This window comes from Podarcis bocagei (assembly GCF_964188305.1).
Source record: "Podarcis bocagei genome assembly, chromosome: 4".
NCBI lineage: Eukaryota > Metazoa > Chordata > Lepidosauria > Squamata > Lacertidae > Podarcis > Podarcis bocagei.
The window spans coordinates 95,129,480-95,136,460 of record NC_138128.1 but is presented as its reverse complement, the minus strand read 5'-3'; the positions used below and the strand labels follow the sequence as shown (position 1 = coordinate 95,136,460).

Below are 6,981 nucleotides of genomic sequence, written 5' to 3'. Positions count from 1 at the left end.
CATCAGGGTCTTTTCCAGGGAGTCTTTTCTTCTCATGAGGTGGCCAAAGTATTGGAGCCTCAGCTTCATGATCTGTTCTTCCAGTGAGCACTCAGGGCTGATTTCCTTAAGAATGGATAGGTTTGATCTACTTGCAGTCCATGGGACTCTCAAGAGTCTCCTCCAGCACCAGAATTCAAAAGCACCAGAATTCTTTGGCGATCAGCCTTCTTTATGGTCCAGCTCTCACTTCCATACATCACTACTGGGGAAACCATAGTAACTATACGGACCTTTGTTGGCAAGGTGAGCCCCTATTAGGGGTAAATGAATGAATGAATGAATGAATGAATGAATGAGTAAGTAAGTAAGTAAGTAAGTAAGTAAGTAAGTAAGTAAGTAAGTAAGTAAGTGTTATTACAATTCGGCAACTCGTTCTCACCCATTCACCTCCCATCGTAATTTTGGACATAAGCCACGTTGACGTCAGACACATACTCAGGGGGAGGGGGGAGAGGAAAGGCGGGGCTTCTCCGGCGCTGGAGGACGGAGCTTTTCCCATTGGCTGAGCTGCGAGGGACGCTGGCGGACGCGCACGCCCCGCCTCTTCGCTACGCAGAGAGAGAGAGAGAGAGAGAGAGAGAGAGAGAGAGAGAGAGAGAGAGAGAGAGAGAGAGAGACTGACTGACTGACTGACTGACTGAGACTGGCGCATGCGCGTTTGCGGGCTTCCCTTCGCTCGCCCGCCCGGCTTTTTCGGCGCAGACGCTGCGGCGGTTCGTCGTCTCCCGCCCGGGCAGGGGCAGAAGCGGGAGGCGGCTCAGGTTTGGCTCCTTTCACGCCGTCCCTTTTGGGGCTGCGGCCTCTCCGGGGTGGCCGGGCTGAAACGCCTGAGGGGGGGGGGCGGATAATGTGAGGGGGAGACAGTCTCTTCTTTCCCGCGCTTTTCTGTGAGGGGAAAACTCCCCCCTTCATTTTTTTTCTGGGGGGGGGGGTACCTGGTCCATGGGGCGGTGAAGTCCCCCCTACACCCCGAAGGCGGAGAACTGTTGTTATTTGCTAAAAGTTAAACGGTAAAGCAGACACGCAACAAGCAGCCGGCGGGGGGGGGTGTCGTTTCCCGCCCCCCTTTAATCATGTAAATGGTAATAAAATTTTAGGGTGAACGCACATAGCAGAGGCACGCTTCAGTCGTCCCAGCCTCCCAAAATTGAGGAAATGTTTCCTCGAGAAAATTGCATATTATTTTAGCCCACAGAACCATCCCCCCCAAAAAAACCGCACACGTCTTGGCTCTCCTAATAGATTATTTCCTCTGCAGAAGGAGATCTCCTGGAAGAAATAATAATAATAATAATAATAATAATAATAATAATAATAATAATAATAATAAAATAATAATAATAATAATAATAATAATAATAATAATAATAATAATAATAATAATAATTTATTATTTATACCCCGCCCAGCTGGCTGAGTCTCCCCAGCCACTCTGGGCGGCTCCCAATCAAATGTTAAAAACAGTACAGCATTAAATATTAAAAACTTCCCTGCCTTCAGAAACCTTTTCCCATAGTTCTTTCATTTAGCAAATCCTGCCTTAAGGGCATATTTTGTGCATGAATAGGGTGCGCCTGTGACCTGGATTCACGGACTCAAGTGTTTACCATCACAATAGAATGCGCCAGGCTGCCCAGGTAACGCAATCCGTGAAAACGTCATCAGTGACGTACGTGTGATGCTTTTAGGGTGGCCTTTGGCTAAGGGGTTGAGCAATGCCGAAAGTCTTTGTAAAAACCCAAGAATTACCAATGATAGAAGAATGACAGATGAAGATGATGGATTTTTTGGAGCTAGCAGACCTAACTGGAAGAGTTCGCGACCAGAAGGAGGAGGAGTATCAGGAAGAGTGGATTAAATTCAATGATTACTTACTTAAATATGTTAAGTTAAATTAACTGAAAACAGTTTGCAGATACATAATTGGTTTAGGATTTTATTTATGTTTAGTGATGAATTAATATGTTTAATTTCATAATGTGAAGATCTAAGGATGTTAATGTTTAAGTTAAATTTTATAAGAATGTTGATTTGGAAAACCGTTAAAAGGACATGCAATGAAATTCAACCAAGGGGAAGCAAGGAAGTCACTTAACAATGTTGATAAGTGTAATTTTCAATAAGGCTATGATTTATGTTTGTTTGTCTTATGTGTTTGTTTATAATGTTGTGAAAACCAATAAATTTTTTTGGGAAAAAGAAAGTCTTTGTAAAGAATATAAAAAATTCCTGCACACTTTGTTCTTCTTGGTCTCTCCCACCTCCTTGCAGGGCGGGGAAACCGCTGCAACAGGAAAATAGAGATCTGCCTTGCTTTCCACTGGATCCTGCCTCCACCCATTCTTCTCTGACTGATCGTGGACTTAGGGGACTCATCAAGTCCCTTTGGGGAGTTAGGTAGCAAAAGCCAACCCCCCATTTTTTTCTGCAACGAAAATAAATAAAAATACTTAAGTGGCCAATTGCATAGGAGATAGCTTGGTTCTGCCACCCAACATTATTCCTGGCTACTCCCATGCCCCCAGCTACAATGAAAGCCAAGGGGGAAATGCTCTAGTGCACACATGGCGCTATTACATGTGCTGCATGATTCCCGTTTCCCATATTTCTATGTTTAGTGTGGCAGCGGCTGCACTCTGGAACTCCCTGCCTGTTGACATTATGCAGGTGCCAAAGTCGGGGTCATTTTAATCTGTATGAGTATTTTTAACTTTTGTTTGTATTTAAATGGGATTGTGGGTTTTATTATTTTATTTTACTGTATTCCTGCATTGCAGAGGGTTAGATGACTTTCGTGGTATCTTCCAACTCAACAAATCTATGATTCTATGTTGTATCTTTTTTTTAAACGGCTTTGAGGTTTTCTTACAATCAAGCGGTGTTCAAATTTTATGAAATAAACAAACAACAACAATAAAACATTCCACCTGCTTCTAAAAGGCCACAGATAATTCAAAGCCAAAGGCCTGGTTACAATGGAAGTAAGGTAAAGAGACCCCTGACCATTAGGTCCAGTCGTGGCCGACTCTGGGGTTGCAGCGCTCATCTCGCTTTATTGGCCAAGGGAGCCGGCGTACAGCTTCTGGGTCATGTGGCCAGCATGACTAAGCCGCTTCTGGCGAACCAGAGCAGCGCATGGAAACGCCGTTTTGCTGGAGCGGTACATATTTATCTGCTTGCACTTTGATGTGCTTTCGAACTGCTAGGTTGGCAGGAGCAGGGACTGAGCAACGGGAGCTCATCCCGTCGAGGGGATTCAAAACGCTGACCTACTGATAGGCAAGTCCTAGGCTCTGTGGTTTAACCCACAGCGCCACCCGCTGAATGGAAGTATTCAGTTGTAAATTGGGGGTTAATAAATTCTGGTTGCTTCATGCTTATTTTATTTAATTACACTTAATATATAAATTTAATATACCAGCCTTGTGTTCTCATGCTCTGGAGGGCAGGACACAAACCAATAGCTTGGAACAGTCTCCCTCAAGAGGCTGTGGGCTCTCTTTGGAGGTTTTAAAGCAGAGGTTGGATAGTCACTGATGCTTTAGTTGAGATTTCTGCATTTCAGGGGCTTGGAGTAGATGCCCCTCAGGGCCCCTAATCCCTGTCTGTTCCCTATCTGACTGTCAAGACCTAGCCCTAACCGAACCCTATCTAACAGTTTTAACTGCCAGGGTCTAACTTTTAACTCTCCTTCCTCCTGACTGGATGGAACACTACCCAGCTCTGATTAGTTTCTAGATCTACAGGAGGCTGACCCAAGATCCACCCATCACAATATGTGATAGAAGTTTAGACCCTGTAGCAAAGGAAAATATTTGGGAAGTGTATACAACTCATAAAAGAGGTGGAAAAGTTTTGTTAATGGGTGAATTTATTTTTAATTTATTAAATTAATATTCCACCCTTCCTCTGAGAGACAGAGAGAGTACAGGGGGTTCCAGTATAGACCAGCAGACACAGAAATGGGTTCCAAAATCTTAAAAAAATTATGGCATCATAACTATTCTGAAATAATCTGAGGGTCTCCCAGATTGGAATTCATTGTGGTATTGGTGCTCGTCATGCCATGCATGTAAATTTTGCAGTGTTCGCACTACACTGCGATTAAAATATAAGCCCACGCACCCACACATCAGATTTCCTCTGCAATGAAACATAGTCCTGGAAATTTCCACGTAATTTCCACAATAATATGTAAAGGAGCCAGAAGTTAACTCTGGGATTGCACACAAATTCCTTAGGATCTCATATTGCCCACCCCTGCATTAACTATTGTTCAGGATTTTATTTTCCAATCAAATTTTCCTCTTGCAGGAGCACTTTTATATTTAGCAAATGCCACCAGGTGGCACTGTAATACACCATCTCTAAACAAACTTAAAAATTACAGCAAACTTAAATACTACAAATATGGAAACTACAAGATTGTTAATTTTAATTTTTGTATTTTATAATGTTAGGAGTGTTTCACTAAATTACCTTACTTTTTTCTCTTTATAACCAAAGATTAAATAACAAAACAAGTTATGTGGTATTTCGGATTTTTGGGAGAATGGACCACTTTGTCAGATGTATGAAGTTTTCTCCTTCCTTGGCAAACCATATTCATGGTTACGGACATCAAAATAGTAAAAACAGGCAACAGTGATGCATCAGGTTTCTACGCATAGTCCAAATTATTTGAAGAAGGAAAGTATTGGATCAAAAAACTTATTGCATAAAGTTATTTCTCAGTACATTTTTCTTATGTACTCAGTGATTTTCTCACTTTATCAGTTTTCCAGTCTTAAGTTCAGTTCCCCACATTTCCATATCAGTTTGCATTTTTTAAAAAAAGAAAGGTCTCATGAAAATTCATCAATATTAAAGAGATTCCCCCCCCTAAAACAAAGATGCAAATCATATTTTTCCTAACTATATTTTTTTAATGCTGCTTTTGCTAATATTTCCTTTTTATGCATACTTTACTTGGATGGGGAACTACATTGCAAAATAGGGAGAGCTGTGGATTTCAAAGGACTTCTGTGTTTCGGTTCATATCTTGTTTTAAAGTTGGTTTGCCTTTGAATGTGAAATGAGTCAAATTTCTCCCACATTTGCTAGTGGCAAGTCAGTCACCCCAGATCATTAATCCAAAATGTTTACTTAATTATAACAATTGAAATAACTCCCTTTGTGGGATCAAACTGTTTTTGAAATACACCAATGAGCCACTAGAACACTTTGCTTTCTCTGATACTGTTGAGCCACAGGAAAATTTAGTTGGGATTGCAGCCAATGGCAAACAGAATCTGAGTCCAGATGGGTGGCAACACACGCTCAGGCACTTTCTGCAATGGCTTCCCATTTCTGGAACACTCCTCCAGGAAGCTCACTTTAGGCACCAGGCAAAAACATCCATTTTAAACCAGGCCTTTGCCTTTTAACCATCTATGGCCTTTTTGTATGGGTGGGATGTTTTAATGTAGTTTTACATATGCAAGTTTGAATCGTTTGCATCATCCTGTGTGGCTGAGACATAGACAAAACTTTCCTATCACTTGAAAATGCAGTATTTTTCAATGGAGGTAACTTATTTGGGTGGAAGTTATCAAGTGATGATTTTTTAAGTGCAAGTGTTAACCAGCCCTAGAACCAGTAGCGATCAGTGGTGTAGTGCTGGCAAAATGGGGTTTGCTCCCATGCCTCTTCAACGCTGAGGGTTGCTCCCGGTTTCTGAGAGGCAGAGGAGAGGTGCGGGGAGGTCAGCGCAATGTGGTTGAAGCCAGCCCAGCATTTCTGCCTCTGTATATGCACCACACTGATCTCCTATGCCTTGCTCTGCTCTTAGGAACCAGCAGCAAACCTACCACATATGAAACGAGTAGGAGTTTGACAATTTTTGAGCTGCCTCCAGCTTCCATTCACTTAAGAACACCTAAACATTATAATGTATCTTTAAATAAGTAGTCATTTACAGGATCGTTGTTGATCCCCCCCCCGCCCCAAGCTGGCAAGGCTCATTGGACAGCAACAAGAAACTGTCTTTAGTGTCACCAGTCCAGTCGAGGGATGCTCTGCCAACAGATTCAGCAGGCACCTTCTGTTCTAACCTCTAAATGCCTATTGAAAACATTTCTATGCTGCCAGGCTTACACTGGCAATTGAAATATCCCTTTGCAATATTTGATCTCTGGTTTTCAATTTTTATATGTTTTCATTTTATGGTTTTATGCCTGGTTGTTGTAAAGGGCTCTAATTTTTATGAATGGCGGTATATAAATGTATTTATAAATAAATAAAAGAGATATTCAAGATTGTCTCATCTCTTGCATTCATCTATCTCTCCAAGATATGGGACGCGGGTGGCGCTGTGGGTAAAAGCCTCAGCGCCTAGGGCTTGCCGATCGAAAGGTCGGCGGTTCGAATCCCTGCGGCGGGGTGCGCTCCCGCTGCTCGGTCCCAGCGCCTGCCAACCTAGCAGTTCGAAAGCACCCCTGGGTGCAAGTAGATAAATAGGTACCGCTTACCAGCGGGAAGGTAAACGGCGTTCCGTGTGCTGCGCTGGCTCGCCAGATGCAGCTTTGTCACGCTGGCCACGTGACCCGGAAGTGTCTCCGGACAGCGCTGGCCCACGGCCTATAGAGTGAGATGGGCGCACAAACCCCAGAGTCTGTCAAGACTGGCCCGTAACGGGCAGGGGTACCTTTACCTTTATCTCTCCAAGAGAACTATGGCATGAATTGCAAACCCTTACAAACCCCCAGTTAGTGACTTTCCATCCAGCCCCCTCTCCAGATTAATGGCTATAGGTCCTTTTGGGACCGATGTTACTATGAGGCATATTGAGCTTTTTGCCTCTGACATTAGATTGGGGCAGGTAGTGGAAGGATTCTGCTGCTGCTGTCCCTGATAGTTGCAGCTGCCTGGCTGGCACCGTGTCAGACTGTGGAAGACCAC

At 43.2% G+C, this 6,981-nt stretch overlaps 1 long non-coding RNA gene across 1 annotated transcript; it reads left to right on the top strand.

The window, feature by feature from the left end:
* The first annotated feature begins 683 nt into the window (after positions 1-683).
* Positions 684-2,504, top strand: LOC308585836. Its single transcript, XR_014007613.1, has 2 exons — positions 684-803; positions 1,731-2,504. It is a non-coding gene; the product is annotated as an uncharacterized lncRNA (long non-coding RNA).
* Positions 2,505-6,981: the final 4,477 nt, after the last annotated feature.